Raw genomic sequence first — 25,382 nt, 5'->3', positions numbered from 1 at the left:
ATAGAGACTCAGAACACTGATTTCTTAGTATATGTCCTTTAGGTTCATACAGAGGTATTTCATGTCTTGTAAAACTCAAGTATCAATGACTTACTTTTAAATCAAGCACACTTCTATTCTCTTTGGCTGCCTAGACTTCTTATTATTTTTTGGTATCTCCGAAACTCTGATACATATTCAAGATAATTTTGAATAGTAATATGACTTTTGTTCTCCCCTAAGGTCGGAAATAAAGGCTTTAATAAATTTAACCCAATAGACACTTGAAATTTAGACAGTGAAACTACTTTTCAACTTCTCACAGAAACTAATCCTTTGGTTGCATTTATACCATAGGCAATTAATTTGGCTGAAACAAATATTCTTTGATGACCAGCAAGCATAAGGCAGAGTAAGTTTAACATGATAGGATTATTATTGACTGGGGAATATTATGCAAAATTGGTAGAACCAAGCAAGATCAGAAAGGCTCTCTGATTATAAAACATCAAAGATTGCAGGCAAATCCCTTCTCAAAGACAGGCCTAAAATATTGGAGAACCCATTTATATCATTACATTAAGGAATGATTTTAATGATGGTCCCCCTGAGATGATACACTGAGGTAAAACTGCAGAATTGCACTTAATCAATTCCAGGAACTGCTCAGTTAAGAGAAACTGTTCACTCTAAGCAGCTGTCACTCAAGCATTTACACATTATTTTTAAATGTATAGTATTTGGAAAAGTATATGATTTGTAGTTAGTCCCAGTTTGACCAATTACTAGACATCTGACCTCAGATTATCCTCAATGTTTCAAAACATTCTTTTCCCTTGTGAATACATTTTATGAGAATTAAAGAGATAGCAGTAGGGAGAAACTGCACAAATTTGTAACTATAAGTTTATAAACTATAACTTCCTATACCAATGTTAGTTACTAATATCTAGGGTATATTTTTTCTAAAGTAACAGGAACAATCTTCTAGGAACTCTTTACTGGAACTAAACAAGCTGAAACAGTATTCTAGAACTTTTATTTTCAATAACAGTCAACATATACACATAGAGAATATGAAAATTAAATTAAAAGTTCAAAGTAGAAAAATCCCTGTTTATCATTTAGTATCTCCCTGTACAGCTGCAGAAAATTATATTTTTGCCAGACAGTTAATTTTAAGTCAATGCACATCTCCCACACAAATCTCCTAGTCTTATGTGATGCCATCATATTTGAAAGTCAGTACTTGAGGAAATACCTAAAGAGAGGAGAGAAAAGCAGAAATACATTTGGTGTTTATTAATGTGTGATACTGAAGGTTAACATAGGTAAGTGGGAAGTCTATATCTAAATGGTAACTGCTAACCAACACTGAGTCTTGGCAAGGAGGGAGGACAATGATGAAGAGGGTCAAATAAGATTTAACTCTCATGTTTCTTATATGAAGTTCTATTTCCAATTATTGAGAAAGAAAAATAGATATAGATTAAAATGGGTCAAGGTGTGGAGTATCATGTAGGTTTTATATATATATGTTTCTATTTCATTCTGTAATAAAATATACACACTGTATTAATACATTGATATTTTAGTTTGGATTCTCATTAGTAGATACTCAATGTAATAATTCATTAAAATCCTGAAGAGAATATTGTTAACAAAAATGGCATAGTAAGAAAATCTCAAAGCCTGTGCTGCCATATAATCAATATAATCACTGGCAAAATCTATCAGAATCAATGGTTTTGGAATTCTGAAAAATAACCAGAAGCTTGCGGCAATCAAGAGAATACTTAATCAAGAAAAATTGGTGGAATATTGGTGAAAAACAAAGAACATGGTGATGTTTTAACTTATTGTACCATTAGCCAGTATCAGGTTCAGATGTGGCCTTGACTTAATAGCTCACTCTCCCAATACAGAGAGCATTACTAGAAGACTAGAGCAGACTTCATTCCCAAAGACATGTGGTTGATTGTTGACCTGTATGGTGACTCCTTGGGTCAAAGGGCTTGCCTTTATCTTGCCTAACTCAAAACTTTCACAGTGCTGAGGTGGCTATCTGATTTACAAGCAAAGATATTAGTCATGGCTGCCTAAAGGCCATGAATGACAGTTGTGGAAAAAAACAGATTAACCAAAAAGGTTGGGACAAAAGACTACAGAATGAGATGCTCTGGGTAATAAAGGTTTTGAAAAACTCCAACATAATACTAGAATCCAGAAGGTCATGTATGTGTGTTCCAAAAAGATATGAGAAGGCCCTAAATTCTACCTGCTAGCTGATCTTCAGGCTCTGAATGAAGGTATCCTCCCAAATGACTCTCAGATCCCATCTGAAAACTGGGAGATTTTACTTTAGTTCTAGCCACTTAAGGAAATCTTTGTCCAATCACCAGCTAATCACGAAGGAGAAAAGAATTCACTGGCCACACATAATAGATTCCACAAAATTAGTTCAAAAAAGCTACTAAACATGCAACAATAAACAGCACCAAAAAGTCAAGGGGAGGAAGGAGAACATGATTTCTAAATTTCCATAATCTTAATATTCACAATGTCAAGTCTTTCGCAAAAGTTACAAAGCAATTAGAAAATATGAAAGTATGACCCATACTAAGTCAAAAAAAGAATTAATAGAAACTAGCCCTAAGGAAGCTCATATATTGGACTTACTAGATAAAGATGTAAAATAGCTATTTTAAATATGTTTAAAAAACTAAATGAAATCATGCCCAATGAATGAAAAGAAACCATGAGAATGGCATCTCACCAAATTGATAGTATCAATAAAAAAAATTATAAAAGGGAACCAAATCGTTATACACTAAGAATGAACAATCTGAAAAGGAAATTACAAAAACAATTTCATTTACAATTGCATGGAAAAAACTAAAATACTTAGTAATGACCTAAACAAGATGGTGAAAAACTTATACATTGAAAACTACATTGCTGAAACAAGTTAAAGAAAACACAAATAATGGAAAGACAGGCCATGTTTTTGTACTGGAAACAATATTGTTAAGATATTCATACTACTCAAAGTGACCTACAGATTCAATACAATCCCAATCAAAATCCCAATAGTATTTTTGCAGAAATAGAAAAATGAATCCTACATTTACAGATGACATGATCTTATATATAGAAAACCCTAAAGAATCCATCAATTAATTATTAGAGCTAAAAAAGAGTCAAGATTGTAGGAAAATCAACATAAAAAGCAGTTATATTGCTTTACACTAGCAGTGAGCAGTCTTAAAATGTAAACCAAAAAACCCAACTTTTTACTAAAGCATCAAAAGGAATAGAATACTTAAAAAATAAATTTAACCAAGAGGTGCAAGACTTAGACACTGAAAACTACAAAACACTGTTGAAAGAATTAAAATAATGAAAAGATATTCCAAGTTCATGGATTACAGACATAATATTATTAAGAGGGCAATAATCCCCAAATTTATGCAGAGTCAATGTAGTCCCTATTAAATGGCCAACTTTATTTTTTTGCAGAAATAGACAAGCTGACTTGAAAATTCATATGGAATTACCAGGAACCCAGAGTAGCCAAAACAATATTGAAAATGAATAAAGTTGAGGGACTCATTCTCAATTTTAACATTTCCTACAAACATACTGGAATCAAAACAATGTAGTACTGGCATAAGAACAGATAGATTAGTAGAATATAATTTACAGTCTGTAAATAAACCCATATAATTGATTGATAAGAGTGCTAAGTTCATTCAATGAGAAAAAATACATCAATTTTCAAAATGGATCTGGGGTAACTGGATATTCATTTGCAAAAGAATGAATTTAGACCCCTACATCACACAACATACTAAAATTCACTCAGAATAAATGTAAGACATAAATGTAAGAGTTAAAACTATAAAACTCCTAAAAGGAAAACATAGGTGTAAATATTCATGGCCTTGGTTAGATAACAGTTTCTTAAACATAGCATCAAAAGTATAATTATCAACCAAAATAAAATATAGATAAACTGAACATTAAAATTTAAAACTTTTATGCATCAAAGGACACTATCAAGTCTGTGAAAAAACAATCCACAAAATGGGAAAAAATATTTGCAAATCATATACCTGATAAGGACCTAGCAAACAGAATATATAAATAACTCTTACAACCTAATAACAAAAAGACAAACAACCCAATTTTTAAATGAGCAGAGTTTTTGAATAAACAGTTCTCCAAAGAATATATACAAATGACTAGCATGAAAAGATGCCCAATATATAGGCCAATTAAAATCAAACCACATTAAGCTACCACTTCACACCCACTAGGTTGGCTATAATAAAATAAAAATTAAAATAAAAAGTATTGGCAATGATGTGGATGAACTAGAATCCTCATACATTGCTGGTGGGAATATAAAATTGTGGAGCTGTTAGGAAAAACAATTTGGTAGTTCCTCAATAAGTTAAACATATGGCTAACATATTAGTCAGCAATTTTATCCCTACGTATATACTTAAGAGAAATGAAAGCATATATATATGCAAAAATTTGTACATGAGTGATATATTAGCATTACTCATAATAGCCACAATGTAAAAACAACTCAGATGTTCATCAACCAGTTAACAGATAAAGATGTGATATATTCATACAATGAAATATTATTCAGTCTTAAAAAGGACTAAAGTACTGATACATGCTACAACATGAATCTTAAAAATATGCTAAATGAAAGAAGCCATAAACATAAAATACCATACATTGTATGATTTCATTTATTTTAAATATTCAGAATAAGCAAATCCACTGATAACAGAAAGTAGATTAGTGCTTGTTAGTGGCTTGGAGGGAAAGGAAAGAATAGGGAGTAACTGCTAATGAGTATATGTTTACATTTTGGGACAATAAAAGTGTTGTAGAATTAATGGTGATGGTTCACAACTTTGTGACTATACCAAAAACCACTGAACAGCAAACTTAAAAATTATTAAAATAATACTTACTATGTTATGTGAAGGTTATCTCAATTTTTAAAACCCTAATATTCATGATGTTTAAAAATTAAACATTAAGTTAAATACAAATAGTTAAGTCTAATACTAATGAAAAGGAAATACATATATTCTGGGCCTTCTTGTAGTACAGTTATACAGGTAAAACATTGTCGACTAGATAGATGTTTTCCAATATTCTTCTATATATATCTTTTCATAATAGTTATTATAGAAACTTGATATATCAATCGTTACATTATTTTTTTAATTTTGCCCTGCCTTACTCCCAAGAGGATTTAAGGAAGTCATAGGAGTAGGAGACCTTATTGTATCAGATTGTTATCCATCAGACACTCATTGGCAGAGAAGAGTTTGAACTGTAGCTCACCTTGAATGCTACAGAAATTAGTCTAAGAATTTTATAAACCATTGATAAAGGAAATTAAAGACGACTTTAAAAAATGGAAAGATACCCCATGCTCTTGGATTGGAAGAATCAATATTGCTAAAATGGTCAACTGCCCAAGGAAATCTACAGATTTAATGCAATCCCTATCAAATTACCCAGGACATATTTCACAGAACTAGAACAAATCACACTAAAATTTATATGGAATCACAAAAGACCTAGAATTGCCAAAGCATTACTGAAGAGAAAGAAAGAGGCTGGAGGAATAACTCTCCCAGTATTCAGACAATACTATACAGCTACAGTCATCAAGACAGCATGGTATTGGTACAAAAACAGACATATGGACCAATGGAACAGAATAGAGAGCCCAGAAACAAACCCACAAACTTTTGGTCAACTAATCTTCAACAAAGGAGGCAAGAATATACAATGGAATAAAGACAGTCTCTTCAGCAAATGGTGTTGGGAAAACTGGACAGCAGCATGTAAAGCAATGAAGCTAGAACACTTCCTTATACAATACACAAAAATAAACTCACAATGGATCAAAGACTTAAACATAAGACAAGATACAATAAACCTCCTAGAAGAAAATACAGGCAAAACATTATCTGACATACATCTCAAAAATGTTCTCCTAGGGCAGTCTACCCAAGCAATAGAAATAAAAGCAAGAATAAACAAATGGGACCTAATGAAACTTACAAGCTTCTGCACAGCAAAGGAAACAATAAGTAAAACAAAATGACAATCTACGGAATGGGAGAAAATTTTTGCAAATGAAGCCGACAAAGACTTAATCTCCAGAATATATAAGCAGCTCATACGACTTAATAAGAAGAAAACAAACAACCCAATCCAAAAATGGACAAAAGACCTAAACAAGCAATTCTCCAAGGGAAAAATACAAATGATCAATAGGCATATGAAAAAATGCTGAATATCACTAATTATCAGAGAAGTGCAAATCAAAACTACAATGAGGTATCACGTCACACCAGTCAGAATGACCATCATTCAAAAGTCCACAAATGACAAATGCTGGAGAGGCTCTGGAGAAAAGGCAACCCTCCTACACTGCTGGTGGGAACGCAGTTTGGTACAGCCACTGTGGAAAACTGTATGGAGATTCCTCAAGAGACTAGAAATAGACTTAACGTATGACCCAGGAATCCTGCTCCTGGGCATATATCCAGAAGGACCCTACTTCAAAATGACACCTGCATCCCAGTGTTCATAGCAGTACTATTTACAATAGCCAAGACATGGAAATAGCCTAAATGTCCATCAACAGATGACTGGATAAAGAAGATGTGGCATATTTATACAATGGAATACTATTCAGCCATAAAAACCGACAACATAACACCATTTGCAGCAACATGGATGTTCCTGGAGAATGTCATTCTAAGTGAAGTAAGCCCGAAAGAGAAAGAAAAATACCATATGAGATCGCTTATATGTGGAATCTAAAACAAACAAACAAACAAACAAAACATAAATACAAACAGAAACAGACTCATAGACATAAAATACAAACTTGTGGTTTCCAAGGGGGCAGCGGGTGGGAAGGGATAGGCTGGGATTTCAAAATGTAGAATAGATAAACAACATTATACTGTACAGCACAGGGAAATATATACAAGATCTTGTGGTAGCTCACAGCGAAAAAAATTTGACAATGAATTATATGTATGTTCATGTATAACTGGAAAATTGTGCTCTACACTGGAATTTGACACAGCATTGTAAAATGATTATAAATCAATAAAAAATGTTAAAAAAAAAGAAACTAGTCTAAGAATTTTAGCATTAACCTAATTCAGACACAAGCAATAGTAAAATAAGTAGCATTTTGTTAGATGGCTTCTGTATTTTTGTCACACAACTTTTTTATATCAAGGAGTCACAAAATTTCTGTGAAAAGACTCTATATGATGAGAATAATAATCTAAAGACATAAATACAGGCCTTCCTCGGAGATATTATGGCTTTGGTTCCAGACCACTGCAATAAAGCAAATATGGTAATAAAGCAAGTCACAAGAACTTTCTGGTTTCCATGTGCGAATAAAAGTTACGTTTACACTCTGCTGTAGTCTACTGCATGCAACAGCACTATGCCTAAAAAAAAAACAATTACATTTACCTTTATAAAAAATACTTTTATTCCCAAAAAGATGCTAACCATCATCTGACAGCACAGAATTGCCACAAACTTTCAATTTGTAGAAAACAGTATCTGTGAATTGCAATGAACTGAAGTAAGCGTAATAAAATTAATTTACACCTGTACTTGCTTAATTAAGTGTAATCAAACATGTGAATTGAAATTTTCTACTGATAATAATGCCAAAGAACATCTTTTCAAATGTTATTACCCAAGGTCATTACAATTCATATTACAGACACCTGAATATCTTCCTGGATTCTCAGAAATCTACTAAGAACGTGATCTTTATTTTCTAAAAGTGTCATATGAGTAACTCAATACATCTGTCGCCAGATCCCTCTTTCTCCATAGTAAAGCTTATCCAAAAGTACTGTTGGCCTAGTTTCAATTACTTTATACACTCAAGTAGAAGTTAAAGCAGATGCTAATGTACATATAATTAGCCTTTGTAAAAGATCTCGTGGCTTCTCTCTTGTCAGACTTCTTGTTCATTACCTAATTCCCCAAACACACCACGTGACTGATTGCTAGGCAACCCAGCAATACCATCCAGAGAATTCTCCTACCCAACTCAACAGATGTCATCTCATTTAGATACAAAGGAGTTCAAAGCTTCAGAATTTGCTCATGTGACCCAATAAGTCAATATTACTTGGCGATGAATTTCTGATGAGTGAACAATAAAAATACACTGCATTAAAACTGCTCATATTGCAACACTTTATTATCAACACTTTTTAATTGTATGTACATGCAGAAAACATGTAGCTAATTTTAAAATAGCACTTTCTTCATTCCTGACACAAAAACTAATACAATGTAGGTTTTTGGTTTCTTCTTTAGAATCAATTAATTGATAAAATAAGAAAATTGATAAATACTGTGTTCTGTAAGGCTTAATACAGTACATAAAAGCATTTTAAAACACTGTCTCAGCTTTAGAGACCTCAAGATGACTATTATGTTTTCATAAAATTGTGGTTTTTTCCAACTGCTCTCAAATTTATTAAATTCAGCTGCCATCTCTAATTTGACTTTACTCTTCATGTAATCTGGGATTACCTTCTGTCAATAGTTAATCAACTCTTCTATAATTTTTTTAACATAGCAGGTCTCATTATAGACATCGACTGATGTCCAGATCAAAAAGAAATCAATTAAAAAATGTCTTTTGGTAGTATTCTTTTCATAAGCTGTTTATAGCAATCCATTACAAAGATGTTAGGATCTGTTACATCAGGCAGAATCTTTTACATCAAAAAAGCAACTCTAAAATATTTTATTAAATGATGGTATCCTAGTAAAGGATGACAAACTCAAATATTAAATTATTCTCCCTCGGACTTCGGGATTCCTTTCCAAATCTGTAAGAAATTTGTGTTTTTAAAACACTCAGTTGTCTCAAATGTAGGTTTCAACTCAACCAGAAGTTACTCAAGTAGATGACTGAGGCTTGGGAGTTTCCAAAAGTTGGAATTAAGTAAGTAGCGACCAATTGTGAAGTGCCAACATTCAATCAGAAAAAGGGTGAATTAACCAGATTTGGAAAATTTCCTTAGATGCTAATAAGCAAATGAAAACCTAGATATTAAGAGGAAAAGTAGAAATGACTTTCTGGCTGAACAAAGATTAACTTGATAATTATATATTTACTATGAAAAATGACTGATGATTAACACTTGCATTATAAGGGTAATCTGCAACACTCTTTGACATTTTTTTTAAATTTACTCAAAACAGCCATATTATATAGGCATGTTTTTCTCTTTTAGGAACGAAAAAACTAAAGTTGAGAGAGGTAACATCCTCAGAATTAGAACCATCGCCATGTGACTCACAAATTAGTGGGTTTGCATCTACATTTACATCCTAACAGGCAAGGACATGCACTTCAGAAATTCTTATGGATGAGGTTCTCCTTTTTATTTAAAAACTCTGAAACAATATGGCAGTTTTCAATGTTTAATATAATCTGGGTGCTAGAGAAATTAAATTGCACATTACAACAGATATTGGAGTCAATCAGGCAATCACCACCGTATCTAAAATGTACTAAGCTATTTTGGAAAGTAACAAATTTGTCACATCAAGGACTTCTTGCCTCTCTGTAAACAGATTCACAAAGGGAAAATCAAATCAGAGATGTTCAAAATAAACTCCAACAGTCAAGAGGTTTCATAAAATTGTAAACTTGACTGTGCACTTTTTGCTTGGGGATTTGCACCACCTGTATTCAAATCTTGTGTTGCAAATAAAAGTTATTTTACAAGGCTGAGACTTACTTCTTTCCTGCCTTATGCCCTTATATGTATTGCAGATTTTATGAAGTCTATACATGAAACCATCTGAATCAATTTCTCCTAGAAAGACTCACCTTGAATTAAAAGTGTTTACACCAGTCTAAATACTCATGGAATTAATGCCCTTATTTGAAGGTTATTTATATTTTTAAATTGTTAATTCTTTGGGAAAGCTAGGGTTAAAATTATTCCTACTGAAGTTGTTCTTTCAGTACAACTGAAATCAACCACGGAAAGCACTTCTAAACAAAACTTCCTTTTTTTTTTTTCTATACAAAACCTAATGTAAGCTATAACTAAAGTAGTGATCTACATTGAAACAGGGAGGAAAAATGCTCAACTGATTTTCTAAAAAGCCTTTTTCTTACAATCAAAGAAAATCATCATCACATGACTTCACTTTTATACAGTCATATGGCTGCATCATCAATCTTCAGAATCCTATTCATTCAGACTGAATGCAGTTACTTTGGAATTTTGTGAACTTCTAAGGTACCATGGAGTGGAACATTAAAATAAGGGAAAAAATGAAGATGTAGTGCAAGAACATATATTAAAAAGCTGTCTTTCAGAGGTCACAGCCAGACATTTGTTATTACTGTAAGGCTATTTGATTGGCACTCATTTGCTAGATATTAAGAACTTTAGACTGATTTACTTGGCAAAAATTCAGCAAAAGCTATCATTTTAAGCCTGATGCACAAGTGGGTAGGCTAACTGATTTAAACATACAAGCAGGGGATTAGTGTATGAATGTATTCCAAAAAAGCAAAACTTTAATCAGTACATTTTTAAAATGTGTACAGGAAAAATTCTTTGAGTAAATTTGCATAATTCTGGACTTTGCTATCAAATTGGAGTTGCGTGGGGAGTATTTAAAGGAGACACATTATAAGAGAAGAGATAGAAGGTGGTCTTAGAGTACTATACAGTACCAAAATAAACCCAAAGACTTCGTCTTTACCATTCTTTGGGCAATAATCATGTACTGCCCACAATATTCCAGGTTGTTACACTGAACTATGATTTAGCTCATATGCTTTTTAACTATTCATATTTTTTCTGTGAAATTTAGGGGGTAAATAGGCTACATTGGTAAAGAAAACAAGCTCCAGCATAAGACTGGATAGAAATTCCAGCTCCATTATTTAACAACTGTGAGATTTCGAGTAAATTTGTTAAAATCTTCAGGACTTTGTTTTGTGTGTAGAATAGAGATAATAACTGTATCTACTACAGAGAGTCTTTTGTAATGATTTCAACACTCACAAGTATAGAATTACAATTTTATGCACAGAAGGCATTTTTTTTACAGCCAAAGATTGATAGCCACTTCAAATTTCTGCCAATTTTTGGAAGTAAAAGAATAAATCATGTGTACATATATTTAAAAACATTTAAACTCACATATATCTACAGACTACATTTGGTACAATGCTAGAAAATCCAGACAAAGAATTTATTGATGAGTTTAATTCTTTGAAAATGAAGAAACTACATAATATTTGGTTTGTTTTATACATCTAGATAATCTGAACAAATTTTAAAAGTTGATCTTTGTCTTCACTTAATTTCAAAGCATTATGGAATTACAAGTCTGGAAAGTTTCATGGGAAATTACTGAAACTAGCTCAGCCCATTCTATTGCACTCTATTTATTCAATCATTCTTATTTAAACCTTCCATGTGTCCAGGGTTGGACAAAGAATTGGAGAAGCAGATTAATAAGATTCCAGCCATGCCTGAATTTAAGGAACTCAAAAGCTAGAGGAGAAAATAGACACAGGCATTTAAAACAGTAATATACTTGTTAAGTACCAAAAGGAGTACCACATAGAATGAGATATCTGGAGTGTTGTTACTAAACAGGACAGAACGGGAGTTAGCTATCAGTGAAGGCTCTAGAAATGAGGAGGAATTTACACTGCATTCACACCAACAAACAGGAAAGCTTTCTTGTGGAAAAATATGTACAAAAGCAAAAAGATGTAAGTAATTTGGAAGAACTGCAAGTAGTGTGGCACTGATGAGTGCATTTGATGAAATAATCAGACGTGAGACTGGTTACTCAGAAGGAGGATACAATGACGGGATTCATGGCGTTCCCAGTGAGAATGGATAATGTGTCTTACACATGAGATCATATCCTATCTTGGATATCTACTTCTGGAATTATGGTAGGGGATGACTTCAAGAAAAGGAACCTAGTTAGGAAAACATTGCATTAGCTCAGGAAAGGCATAAAGAGATGGGAGCAATAGGAACAGAGATGATGATAAAAACATGATAGACATTCAAGAGGTACACTCTATACTAATCAATGACATGAAAAAAAACAGAGAAATCTGAAGAAAACTCCAGTTTTATACTTTGAGTAATTGGGGCCTGGTAAATACAAAAGTTAAACAAGTTTAATAGAAAGCCAAAAATTAAAATAGAACAAATATAGCAATATAACAATCACAAGAAAAAGACAAAAAAAATTATATTAATACTAACAACGAATATTTATTGCAAACTTGCCACATGCTGAGGATTGCACAAACTCTTTATACACTCTATTTCATTTAATTATGAGCAAGATACACTAAGAGCGTAAACTAGAGAGTAACTGACTCTTCTGGGTAACACCTTTCAAGTGTTAATATTATGGGTCTGGATCAAGCATGTGGGTGGCAATTTGAGGGTTTGGGGGTCACAGTTGTGTGGGGCATCCCACTCACAGCAGTGGAGAGCAAAACGAGACAATGGTATGGTTTATCCAAAGTCCTAAATTATACCAAGGATCAAGATAAGGAAATCAAGATGAATCTCAAGTCAAAAATACAGGAGCATGACTGAAATTAAGAGCTAAAGCCAATGAGGAGTGGATCAGAGGACTCAGTAATAGTCCTCTGCTGACCCTTAGCCATAGGATGTGAGAGTTGTAGAAGCATAGCTAGAGGTGATCACAGGTGAGTCAACAGAGGGTTGTGAGCTTTGGGTACTTTTGGGGTTTGGGTACAAATCTATTATTTGTTTCTAGTTTAATTCTAGCTTTCTTTTTATTATTTGCATGGTATATATTTTTCAATCCTAATATTTTATTCTTTTTTTTTTTTCTATTTTTAAAATGGGCTCCCTGTAGAGAGCATAGAATTGAGTCTTTCTGTTACACCCAATCTAACAGTGTATGTCTTTTACTTGGGGGGTTTAGAGCATCTTTGTGATTACTCATAGGTTGCAGTAAAATCTACAGCTTTCTAGCTGTATTTATTTATTCCATCTGTTCTTTTTTATTTTCTTTTTTGCATGCTTTTACATTAATTGAGCATTCTTATGATTCTATTTCCCCTCTTACTTTATAATTTATATATTTTTTTATTATTTTACAGTTCATATAATTGCCAAAAATGCCCTGCACAGTCTGCACCACCTTCTTTCACTGACTGCTCAAGCTACCTCCACCTCCTAGTTGCTCTCTGCATATGGCAGGCATGCTCCTCTCTATTTCATGTTTCCTCTGCTAAAATGTTCCTCCCAAGATTTACGTGTTCCACACTCTAGCTTCCTTTGTATAAATACCACCTTCTCAGTGAAGCCTTTCCAGACTACCTTATTTTGTAGTGAATTCTTCATTAGTCCCTACCATCATGTGCTTATATTATTTATTTATTTTTTAAATCTTTTCTCCACTCATCAGAATCTAACTTCCATGGAAGCAGATATTTTTGTCTATTTCAAATAGTACTATATCTCCAGTGCCTAGAAAAGAGCTTGTTACCAAACAGATTCTTAGTAAAGAGCTGGTGAATTAATGAGTATTTATAAATTGAAAAAAGGAACCAGTGAAGTGGGAGAGGTTAATACCAAAGAAGAGGTCGAATGATAAAAGATATAATAAGGAACTAGAGGCAGGTAGCAGGAGAGGATGCGGCACAGAGCACCAGAAAACAACCAGTCCTAGCCCTCTCCCTCTATACCTGGAGTATATAAAAGTAGATAAATTAATGGGTAGTAGGGCAGAAAGTTGAGAGAATTTATGTTAAGTAGTTCCTGTTTTCCTTCTGACATAGGGTTATTTGCTGCGATTTGGGCAGGGTGTATGAGTGGTAAAGGGCAGGAATCCAAAAGGACCACATCCAAAGAGCCAAGAGCACACTTGTATTCTCCCAAGTTACATAAATTCTGTTTAATAAGAGGCAAGCACGGGTTTAACACTATCCATGAAGCTTTAAACTCTGGAATGACTGGCAATTTTATTTTCAATCTATCTATAACCTGAAATATAAAAGCAATTTATTTTTGTGTTGCCTATGTTAAGTCTTTAATAAAGCTTTTCAAGGTTTTTAAACATTGTTTTAAACACCAAACTTAGTTGCATTCTGTATATAGGTTTATCTACTTAAGTTTATGAAATATTTGCTTTGCATTACCTTTCCACCAACTTCAAATAGAAAATATAAATTTAGCTATAAATGGGAGGGAGAACAACAAATTAATTTAACTTACTTTGTGTCTGAATTCTCCATTTTTCATTAAAGATTGGATTTGGTCAAGGCTGGAACTGACATATCAAAATATCTCAAAATCAATAATTCTGCTTTTTTTCCAATTTCAAATCATTCTGGAGCTGACATATTATTGCAGCTGCAGAATTTCTAGTTTTCTGTGCCCTCTCCATAAGACTTTTGGCAGGTGGACACAGAGATAACAGCAATTCCACTCTTGGGAGTCATATTACTAATATTCCCTGGCAACTAGGAATGACTTCATCTTTCAGCCATGCCTGATTCTGCCACAGATATGCAGGCCTTGCCTCTGTATAGAATAAATTCATATGTGATTTAATGAGAAAAATATTAGTAAATCTCTGTAATATTTGATGCTTTTTCGAGAAGATATCAATGAATCTGAGACCACTGATCTTTCACTTATTAAATGCATATGAAATGAATGTGTTCACTTTTGAAGTTAAACAATAATGCTGTGAAATAACCAGTGTAAATCACATTCCTCTTTACTACATCTGCTAACCAGAAAATCAATAGCATGGATTTCCTGACATTTAAAATGGATAGATACATACTTACAAACCCTAAATCAAGCAGGTAAGCAGGCTAAAGTAAAACAAACAAGTTCAGCATAAGAAGGAATATCAATCAGTAGGAAATGATGAAGTATTTTGGTGGCAGCAAAGAACACAGACCCAAGAACATAATACATTCCATGAGGATAGAATTTGGTGTCTGATAATAGATAATCTGAGTAAAGTTTTGGCATTACAAGCCTCTAGCTGTGTGACTGAACAAGCTACTAAATTAGCCTAAGACTTAGTTACCCCCGGTACCTGAAGATAAGGAGACCTACTCAACATGATGGCTAGGTGGATTAAATGAGATAAACGTATATAATAATTGTCCAACATCTATCTCATACACAGTATGAGCTTACTCAACAACTTTCAGTTGCCTTTTTGCATTCTTAGGTCTCAAAAACTTGATTCAGAGACCATCAATCATTTTTTGAACAGACAATTTGCACTATGAATTAAAACAAGACTTTCCTTGCATGATCTAGGTAACAGAGTTCCAGATAAAACTTATAACAATGTGGAACATACTACATTTTATAGATAAAGACACTAAGTCCAGAGAACTCCAGTAACTCATAGGAGGTCACAGAGGTAATAAATAACAAAGCTAGAATTTCTGACCTCAGAATCAAAGACTTAAGTTCAAGATAATCTCAAGAACAGACCAGACCAAACATATCTATTAGACTTGACTGGTTTATATATGGCCTTCCTACTCCCCAGCAAATGAAAAGATGAGTAAGAAACCTCAGGATCTTACTCCTCTTCAAACTCAATCCCACCTGTGCCTCCATTATGTAAAATTAAACAGGCAATATAATCTATACGGCAAATCTGAATATGTTCCAAGACACACAGACCAGCACCTCAGGGACCATTAATTTCTCTATCAGCTACCATAACTATCTTCCTGAATATATGACCAAAATGTAGAAGGAATGGCCATATTCCTACAGTTAGGAGGTTTTTTTTTTTCAATGTTTCTTCTATTAAAACACCTAACAAAAATATAAATATATAGTATGCAAACATTTGTATCTCTAACCCTTAGAGGCTTCTGCTTTGTAAACCAAAAATGAAGGATATCGGATTAATTGAATAGGAAAATCACAGAATAAAGAATTCACCCCGACAAAGCACTCAGTCTGACATTAACTAAAAATGTTGAAGACAAATACTGATTGGAAAACTATGAATATTTCAGAAAAGCACCTTAGTGTTTTATTGGCTAATGACAATAACTTCTATTTATTGTAAAACTGTTACATGCAAGACACTGAAACGTAACTTGAAAAGTTGAAAAGAACACAGCTGCTAAGAGAGAGAACTGGGAATTGAAACCAACGCTGTGTGAATCCCATTCTAACCACAAGGCAATGGTGCCCGCACTATTCAATCACCTAATAAACTCTCCTCATCTACTCCTGACATTGCCACAACTAACACCTGCAGAAACGATTGATTAGGCTTTGCTTATAAATAATTGCTATGATGATATTGCTATCATATACTACTGCATTTCATCTGCAGGAACCCCAATTCTCCATTTTGAGATAAAGCAATAAGGTATTTCTTTCTGAATCCTCCTCCACCAAACTGAACTCATAAACTCCAAGAAGTGCCATGAATTCATTAACTCCCAAAAACGAAACATAAAAAAGATACAAAATTCTACAACTTTCACACATATCTCTCTTCTCACATAACCAGATTACAACCATGTCTGTGATAAAGCATCACCAATATTTACCAGTTATTCACCCCTAGAAGAAATCAGAAAATTAAGTAAATGCAGTCTAACCCAGGAAGGAAATTTACCAGAGTATAAAGCAATTATCTGACTTGGCATCTGACCAGAATGCTCAGGTTAACTAGAATTCAATAAGGAATTTTACCCTTGCAAAATGACCTTGACTTCGTAATCATCTTGGTCTATCTTTAAGAGTTTCTGTGAAAATGCACTTGTAATTTTTAAAAAGAAACCTGAGGTTTCTAATGTTCTACAAGTGCATTAGAAATAGCCAACACTAACTAACCACCATTGGCATTTTTCAATCAAGGACTTGCCATCCGGAATCTTCAATAAGGTTGGAAATACTTTTTGAGTTCAGGGTAATCTTCAAAAATCTTCAAAATAATATAAAAGAAAGAAAATAAACTAGCAACAAGAAAGTAAAGCTTTCTCTAATATTTTGGTTGAAGTATGGGTTTGGTCTTTAAGTCAGATGAATAGAAAGCCTTATAAGTAATTGCCACAGAAACAAAATAAGTTACTATAAAATAAGTTGCTATAAAACAAAGTAAGTTGTTCTAAATTTGATGCACATCAATTTATTTGACCATGAGCTATCCCTATTGGTCATTAAATCAAACTAAAACATTGAACATAATTATGTAGTTGTTCAGATATTTTGGAGAGGTTTATTCAGTCAGTCAGTAATCATTTATGGAGTCCTTATTTCATGCAAAAACTATTCTGGGGGCACAGAGTCAAATGTTATAAAGCCTTCACTCAGAGAACTCACAGCCCAACGAGACACCTACAGATGAATATAAATCAATCTTCACTCTTCTAACCTAACTAGCTCTTATAAACACAAACAATAAGGTACATGAATTCTAAGACATATTTATTACCACCCACAAAACAAAACACTGTTTTAGTCTGCAGATAGCACATATAGAAATGAAACCAGTCACACTCTTCCACTGCTTTGGTCTCAAGAACTTAAACAATGTATTTTAAGAATGTGAAGTGATGTAAGCCTATTTTAAAGTTACCACTCTATTTTCTACATCAAAGACTAAGCATTACATTTACATGTGGTCAATCCTATTGACATGATTTGAGCTCCTTTTCTGGGGACAAATGGCCATTCACAGATACAGATGCCAATGCCTAACGTATTTAGTTCTAGCATCCACCTGAAGTTAGTGGCAAAGAAATTTTAAAAATTGAGATTCTGTTCAAAGGAATGTGATAAATTTTATATTTTTTTGTGGTTTCACATGAACTCTGCAAAATAAAAGGATTGGGGGCATTTTTCTACATATATTGCATTATATGTATGCATATGTTTAGGTAAAAGAGAAATGTAATAACCAGTTAGAATGATAAGTTTATGTATTTCTTTTTATGTTTAATGGGAAGTGGGTAAGAAAGTATGTTTGATATAGGGTCTGTTTAGAAATTCTACATTGATCCTTAACTTTCTCTTTTGCTTCTTTTCCCATCAGATCTACCAGTCATTTAACCAAAAATTCCCAGATTTCTTCAACAATGAGTCTGCTGGCTATGATCTTTCTGGAAAAAAAAACAAAAAAAAAAAAACAAAAAAAAACAGGGAGGGGCAGCCAAAGTAGGAGGCATAAGTCCTCCTGAATGAACCCAGGTACTTTCAATCAGACAGACAGATGGCCACACATCATGGTTTGCAAACACTGGTTGCTGGGAAATCTAGAAGAGTCACCTAGAATACTCGACATGGAAAGTCAGGTAATATTGTTGCTATGGACTGAAAGTATCACCCCAAATTCATATGTTGAAGCCCTAACCCCCAATATAATGGTATTTGAAGACAGAGCCTTTCAGAGGTATTAGGTTTCAGGGAGGCAAAGAGGGTGGGGCCTTCAGTATGGAATTAGTGCCCTTATAAGAAGAGACACTAGAGATCTTGCTATCTCTGTCATGTGAGAACACAGGAAAAAGGCAGCTTTCTACAAGTCAGGAAAAGAGTACTCACCAGACTCCAACCATACAACACCCTGATCTAGATTATAAAACTGTGAGAAAAGTAATTTCTTTTGTTTAAGCCATGCAGTGTATGGTACTTCATTATGGCAGTCCAAGTAGATGAAGATAGTTGTCTAAATTTTTTAGCATTGAATTTGGAAGAAAATAGTAATTATGCTACAAATTCATAACCACAAGTCTTTTAATCTATGCTTCTGAATTGGGAGGTTATTTTAAAAGAATATATATATGTATCCAACTCATTCGTCTACTTTCTGACTATTCAGCTTCCTGGATATCAACAAGAATAAATTTTTCTGTGTGCAATAAAATAAAAATGGATATCTTTTCCCAAATCTAGGAAAACCTGAGACTCTATCACAAAGTATAAACACCATAAAGAATTTCAGTTACAGGGATATAATGATGATTATTTCACACTCCTGAATACCTATCGAAATTTTATAGAATCTTAAGCTTCCCTTCACTCATGATACTGGAGTCTAATGAATGTGCTGACATCCTTTTGTCTGATTCCCTAAGCTCCATTCCTGTATCAAACCATCAGACAGTAAAGCACATTTACCACATTATCTCAGCCCTTCAAAGAATTGCTTTCACTAAGGCACAACTTAATGTAATGTTCTTTGCCTCTATCAAAGGTCGATACAAGAACCATTAGTTTGGGACAATGTTTCTTTAGGTTTGAAGATTTTATTCCTAGATGTTCTCTGTACAAGAACTCAAGAAACAAATTTCCACTCTTTTTTTTTTTTTTTTTTTGCCAGAAAAAAAACTGTTCTCACATCTTCCTTTTGTCAAAAAATACAAATAAAGGTTGTTAAACTTTCTGCGTTTCTTCTTTTTTTTCTTTTCCTTAACATCTGAAAATTTAAAGCCAAATCTCATTGCTGTTATCTGGTTATGTGTAATCTATTTCATTAGGGCGCAAAAAAAGTCTTCTACACTTGGGGTATACAATGCAACATACATTTTAATAATATGAGTAAGCATTTCTTTAAGACACATGATACGGTAGCTGAAACAGAGTAATTTCCTTTACGCAGGGATTCTACCTTATATTTTACCACAGCTTTTCACTGATGCCTTTCAAAATAATCAAAAACCAAAAGCAACTATTTCCATACGGCATTTGAAACACTGTGAGATCAGAGAAGTGGCTTGCACTTAATGGGCATATACTGAGCTAAATTAAGGCAAAGTGCAAAATGCACTACAGTACAGTCAGTACAATCCAAATAATAAGGCCATATCACTAAATTTATAGCAGAAAATATGTTGCACAGTGCCTCACAAGTCAAGCAATGTAATTCCTAAAAATAATTTGAATAGGAAATCCTCCACATTAGTCATATATTACAAAATTAGAAAAATACTACTGGAAAAAATATATATCTAAAGATATTGACTTTAGGCTTTTCCCAAAGAATGGTAAAGTTCCTAGCAAATAGTGCTATAAGAAGATGAAACACTCTGTACAGAGAGCTTCCAGTTACCTGTTAAGCACCTCACTTTTAAAAAAGAAGAGATTATCAAAGCATTACAAGATATTTGAGGGATGTTCCTTAATGAAAACAGAAAAGAAAATAAGTAAACAGGAAAAAGGCACCTTGGAAAGCTGAAGAAAGTATGAATACTTTATTGTTAATGGTCTCAGAGAAATGAGAAGTTATTGAAATTGTGATGTAAAAGCAGATTGCTATAAAATAGAAACAGAGACCAAGAAAAATATATATATAACTGGACAGCAAAAAAAAAAAAAAGAAATTCAAGAGAAGGGTTGGAAGATAAAATTGGAAAAATTTATCAGAAATACAGAACCAAAAAAAAAAAAAAGAAAAAGAAACACAGAATCAAAAAGATAATAACTGAAAAACAAAGGAGAAAAAAAGAGAAAATCATAGTATCAATCCAGGTATTCCAACATTCAACTAATTAGAGCACTAACATTCAGAGTCAAAGCACAGAAAAAGTAGAGGGGAGCAAATTATCATAGAAATATTATACTGTAAGAGTCAACTATACACCAATAATTTTTTTTTAATTTTTAAATGAGAAAAATATTTTAAAAGGAAATATTACAAGAAAATTGTCCAAAAGAAATTGAGTTTCCAGATTGAAAACATCTTCCAAGTGTCTAGCACAATGAATGAAAAAAATCCAAACCAAGGTGACTGTCACGAAATTTAAAAACAGTAAAGATAAAGGAAAGATGCTAAAAGCAACCAGAGGAGGAAAAAAAATGGTAACAAAGAATAAGGAATCAGAATAATATGTGACTTTTCAATAGCAACACTGACAGCCAGAGATAATGAGGGAATGGTTTCAACATTTTAATCTAAAGGAACGTTATTTCCAACACCAGATTTTATACAAAAATCAAATCAAATCAAATTTTATACAAGCACCCTTCCTCTCTTCTCCCCACCTCTTGCTCCCGTTTCCTGCTTTGAGTGCAGATGTGACAGCAGAGATGGAGCAGATGTTTTTTGACCATCCAAACCATGCATGAGCATGGAGTAACAGAGACAAGCAGCCAGGATCCTTGATGACTTTGGAGCTACCATAACTGCAGAGAACTAGCTCTCTGCTACTTTCATACCAGCAAAAAGTCAACTCATTGCTTGTGTAAGCGCCTGTTGTTTTGGTGTCTTTTATGTATGAGCAGCCAAGGGCAATTTATAACCCATACATATGAATCCAAGAAATGGCCTTTATCAGATTAGGAAGGTATAGAAATTCTTAGTATGACAAGGAGAAGTTGCAAACTGACAGTTGTATATCTGACTGAGAGAGCAACCAGTCCATACTGGAGCAGGAAAACCGAAATGATATATTAAGAGGTATTTTACAACTCTGTCAGTGAATTTATGTATACAATGAAGCGAAGACATACACACAATGCAGTTATTAACTCCAATAAAAACAAAATTTATACAAAAAGACAGTAAAATAATTGTATGGCATGTAATTTCAGTGGTGAACAATATTTAACAACAAGGGTCATCATAAGATGAAACTAGTGGTTTTCAACCAGGCAATTTTGTCCTCCAGGAGATATTTGGCAATGTCTAGAGATATTTTTGGTTATCACAACTAGGTTGTGTTCCTGAGCACTGAGTTACAGATCTGTGATAACAGTACTGCTCATGTGTCCTTTAACAAACTTGAGAATCTATGTGCTTGTGATATGTGTGTCCTTTAATAATGTAGGTCTGAGAGCAGAGGCCACTCTTTCCCAGCTGTAAGAGTGGTACTGATAAGGATGCCACATCTTCAAATCCTTACTTTGAACTCACCCTACTTACCTTTAATTCAACTGAATTTGGCTCGCACCTAATGAACCTACTGAAACTTATCTTGAAATTCATCAGTAGCATCCTAAGCTATGAAACCAACAGAATACTACCAAGACATAATCCTTCTGTATCAATTTCATGGACTCATCTCAGCTCCTTGAAACTCTCCCTTTCCTAGACTTTGATGGCAATACTCTATTTTTTTCAACTCTCTCTGTGGTTACCATTTATGTTTCCCTTACTGAAACAGACTGATAATACCAGATTACATTTATAAAAGTCAAAAAACTTAATTATATGTATGCATGTAAGGATGGATCAACAGATCAAAAGATCAGTGGACTGATGGATCAATGACTAAAGAAAACAATGTCTTGACTATTTGATTAAATACTAGAATGACATACCTTTATTAATGTAGAATGCTGATACAACCTTGAAAAGGATATTCATTTTATAGTAAACACACACACACATATATATACACATATGTATTCACTGTTTGTATGTATTATACGTATATACTGAATGTCAACATTGCGATATTTTTATATCATGAAAGCACTTCCCAAACTATTTTCTACATATTCCACAAGGTTGGTTCACCAGCTATTCAACAACTATTCATGGGCTATGAATCCAGCACTCTTCAAAGCATTAGGGATACAAAAGAGAAAAAAATATTATTTTATTTATTTCCTTCATAGGTTTTTTATTTGCTCATATGGTCTTACATGTTTTTGTTGAGATTATTCCTAGGAATTTCACACTTTACAACTTCAGTGTATTTTCTGTTCTTTTTAATGTTTATTACTGATAAAGATATTGACTTACAATATCTCTTTGAAAACAGCTGCTTTACCAAATGTTCTGAACTGCAGTATTTTTCCCATTGATTTGCCTTGCTTTGCTTGGGAAATATTAATGGATATTAATACCACCTTCAAACAGCTTTTGTAGATACTAAAAGCTTGCAGTCAAATATGCTCTCTCGGTTTACAAAGAAGTAAGTTGTTTCTTGTCTTTTCATTTCTTTCTAGTACTCTTAATGAAATATTTAAAAAGTGGATATATTAGTTACTTTTATTCTCTCTCAGATACTTATGGGTGGGAACTCAATACAAAACAACTTTTGCATCACTTTTTAGCATGCATTTTTTTAAGTTTTCTAATTTTCTCTCTGCCCCTGCCTATGCACGACTTAATAAAGTGCATATAAAGTACATTAGTATCTTTTATTCATAATAACTTAAGTGAGAAAGAACTTTTTAAGAATTATCTTTTTCTCAGGCAAAGGAATGATCTAATTACACACAGAACTTATAATACTAAGTTCAGATAATTTAATTAAGATGTCAAATAAATTACAGAATTATAAACTGTTTTATTTTAAAACTACAGTTTTTCATTACTTGGTTTAATATTTAGAATTTTTCTAGTGCTCATTAGAAGACTTTATTATTCTATTATAAGCATCATGAGAATACAATTTATACTATTAAAATACTACTATATCTATGATTCATTATAGAATTTCCTGCTACTAAGCTCCAGAATTGTAAGATTACAGTAAAACATGCAAACAGACACACACAACTTACTTATTGATGACTCTGAAACTCTTAACCCACTTTCTCTCTCCAAATTTTTCTTATTCTACCTCTAACTAACCAGACTTGGTAATTAAGAGGGAGAGAAATTATATAAAAATAAATATTTTTTTCAGAGAAATCTGTTTTACCTACCTTGTCTTTTCATCAATACTCTTTCTGTATCCTCAGGCTTCTTATTTCCTTACAAGAATTGCATCCTGTCCTCAAAGGCAACAGCAACAACCTAGGAATTTTTTTAGGAAAAACAGGAACTTTATTAGCTCAGTCAAACAACTGAAGACAACTGGCTCCTCCCCACCAACCATTTCCAATCAACCCATACAAGCACACCCACTTTCAATCTAGGTCCCATTTTATTAAAGAACCACCTAATGCAGTAAGCAATTTGCCAATACAATGATCTACGTCAATGTGTTGAAGTATCAACTTAGTAAGAACACCCCTGACTGCATTGAGGTTTTGTCTAAAACTAACAGGGATTACCAGTTTAAAAAAATATAATATTAACCAAATCAATTACTCATTTCCTCCTCTATGACAACAAATAAATGACTTGACCTTTGCTTTACTAAATTAACTCAATCTCTGTCTCCAGGACATTGAAACATCAACTCATCGAAAAAAAGAAAAAATCAAACCGGTTGTAGTCAAAATTTCATATTGAAGTTTGGGGCTAAAATAATTAAATGGACAATATACTCTGTACTCTTTGTTTTATCTTCTTGTCATTGTCTCACTAACAATTTGCATTCAGTTATTTAGGGTACAAGTTAAGAGCCTTGAAAACATCAAACAATATTCATCAGTTGGGTCACATCTGAGTCACACCTTCAAAAAAGGTCAAAATACACATCAAAAGAATTTTGCTCTGTGGAGGGAAAGAGGAGAGAGAGGTGGAGAGGGAAAGAGAACTTTCTGGTGTCTCTTCTGACACACACACTAACCTTATTGGACTAAGGCCTGCCCCTTTGGACCTCATTTAAACTTAAGTACATCCTTAGACGTCTCATCCTCAAACATAGCCACAGTAGGAGTTAGGGCTTCAACATACCAATTTTGAGGGGACAAGTACATTCAGTCCATAACATTCCCTAAGGTCGCACAGTTAATAAGTTGTAGACCCATGACTGAGAAACCACAAGACTCCAGCACCTGAGCTCTTATCCATATTACCTACTTACATTGAGTTCCTTACAAGTTTTCACTGCACATTAACTAGATTAAAATTAATCATAGGTATTTTCCCCCACAAGAAATATCTATCTATCTACATCTATATCTCTATACCTACATCTGTATTTTATATCGAGGGGAGGAGACTAGAAAAGAAGGCAGCCCCTATACTGCGCCCACCTCCGCGGCAGCTTCTTGTTCCACAGGGTTAAGGAAGAAACTGAGGAAATAAAAGTTGTTTGGAATAATCCAGGCGTGGTTGCTTCGTCTGTTTCCAGCACAATGGATGAAGTCAGGTGTGAAACCCCCTCACGCCCGCAGGCAGCCTCATACCCGAGTCAGCTTCAGACTGTGTCCTGGAACCATGGAGCGGAGAAAGCACCCTTTCATCCCTGTTCTTCGGGTTGTTGGCGACCTCTTAGAGACGGAATAACAAGCCGTCAGAGCCACACGCCCAGAGTGTCGGAGAAGATACCAAGCTGCTCGCCAGGAACGGTCCTGACGCGCTGGGCTCCACTCTGACACAGGTCCGGAACGACTGGAGGTGGGAGACCGGATCCAGAGGTTTGCAACGCCTGCTGGGTACCAGGCACTTCCGGCCTCCGGGGCCGCTCGGCT

General features: G+C 33.8%; 1 long non-coding RNA gene across 1 annotated transcript in view; it reads right to left on the bottom strand.

The window, feature by feature from the left end:
- LOC116668992 overlaps positions 1 to 24,222 on the bottom strand; it is a 294,519-nt gene extending 270,297 nt beyond the window's left edge. The window contains exon 1 of the long non-coding RNA XR_004326343.1: positions 23,724 to 24,222. This is a non-coding gene — a long non-coding RNA (uncharacterized LOC116668992). The remainder of the gene's footprint in view (positions 1 to 23,723) is intronic.
- Positions 24,223 to 25,382: the final 1,160 nt, after the last annotated feature.

This window comes from Camelus ferus, chromosome 15, assembly GCF_009834535.1.
Source record: "Camelus ferus isolate YT-003-E chromosome 15, BCGSAC_Cfer_1.0, whole genome shotgun sequence".
Taxonomy (NCBI): Eukaryota; Metazoa; Chordata; class Mammalia; order Artiodactyla; family Camelidae; genus Camelus; species Camelus ferus.
Note: the sequence above shows the minus strand (reverse complement) of the source record. Positions and strands in the feature narration are given on the sequence as shown.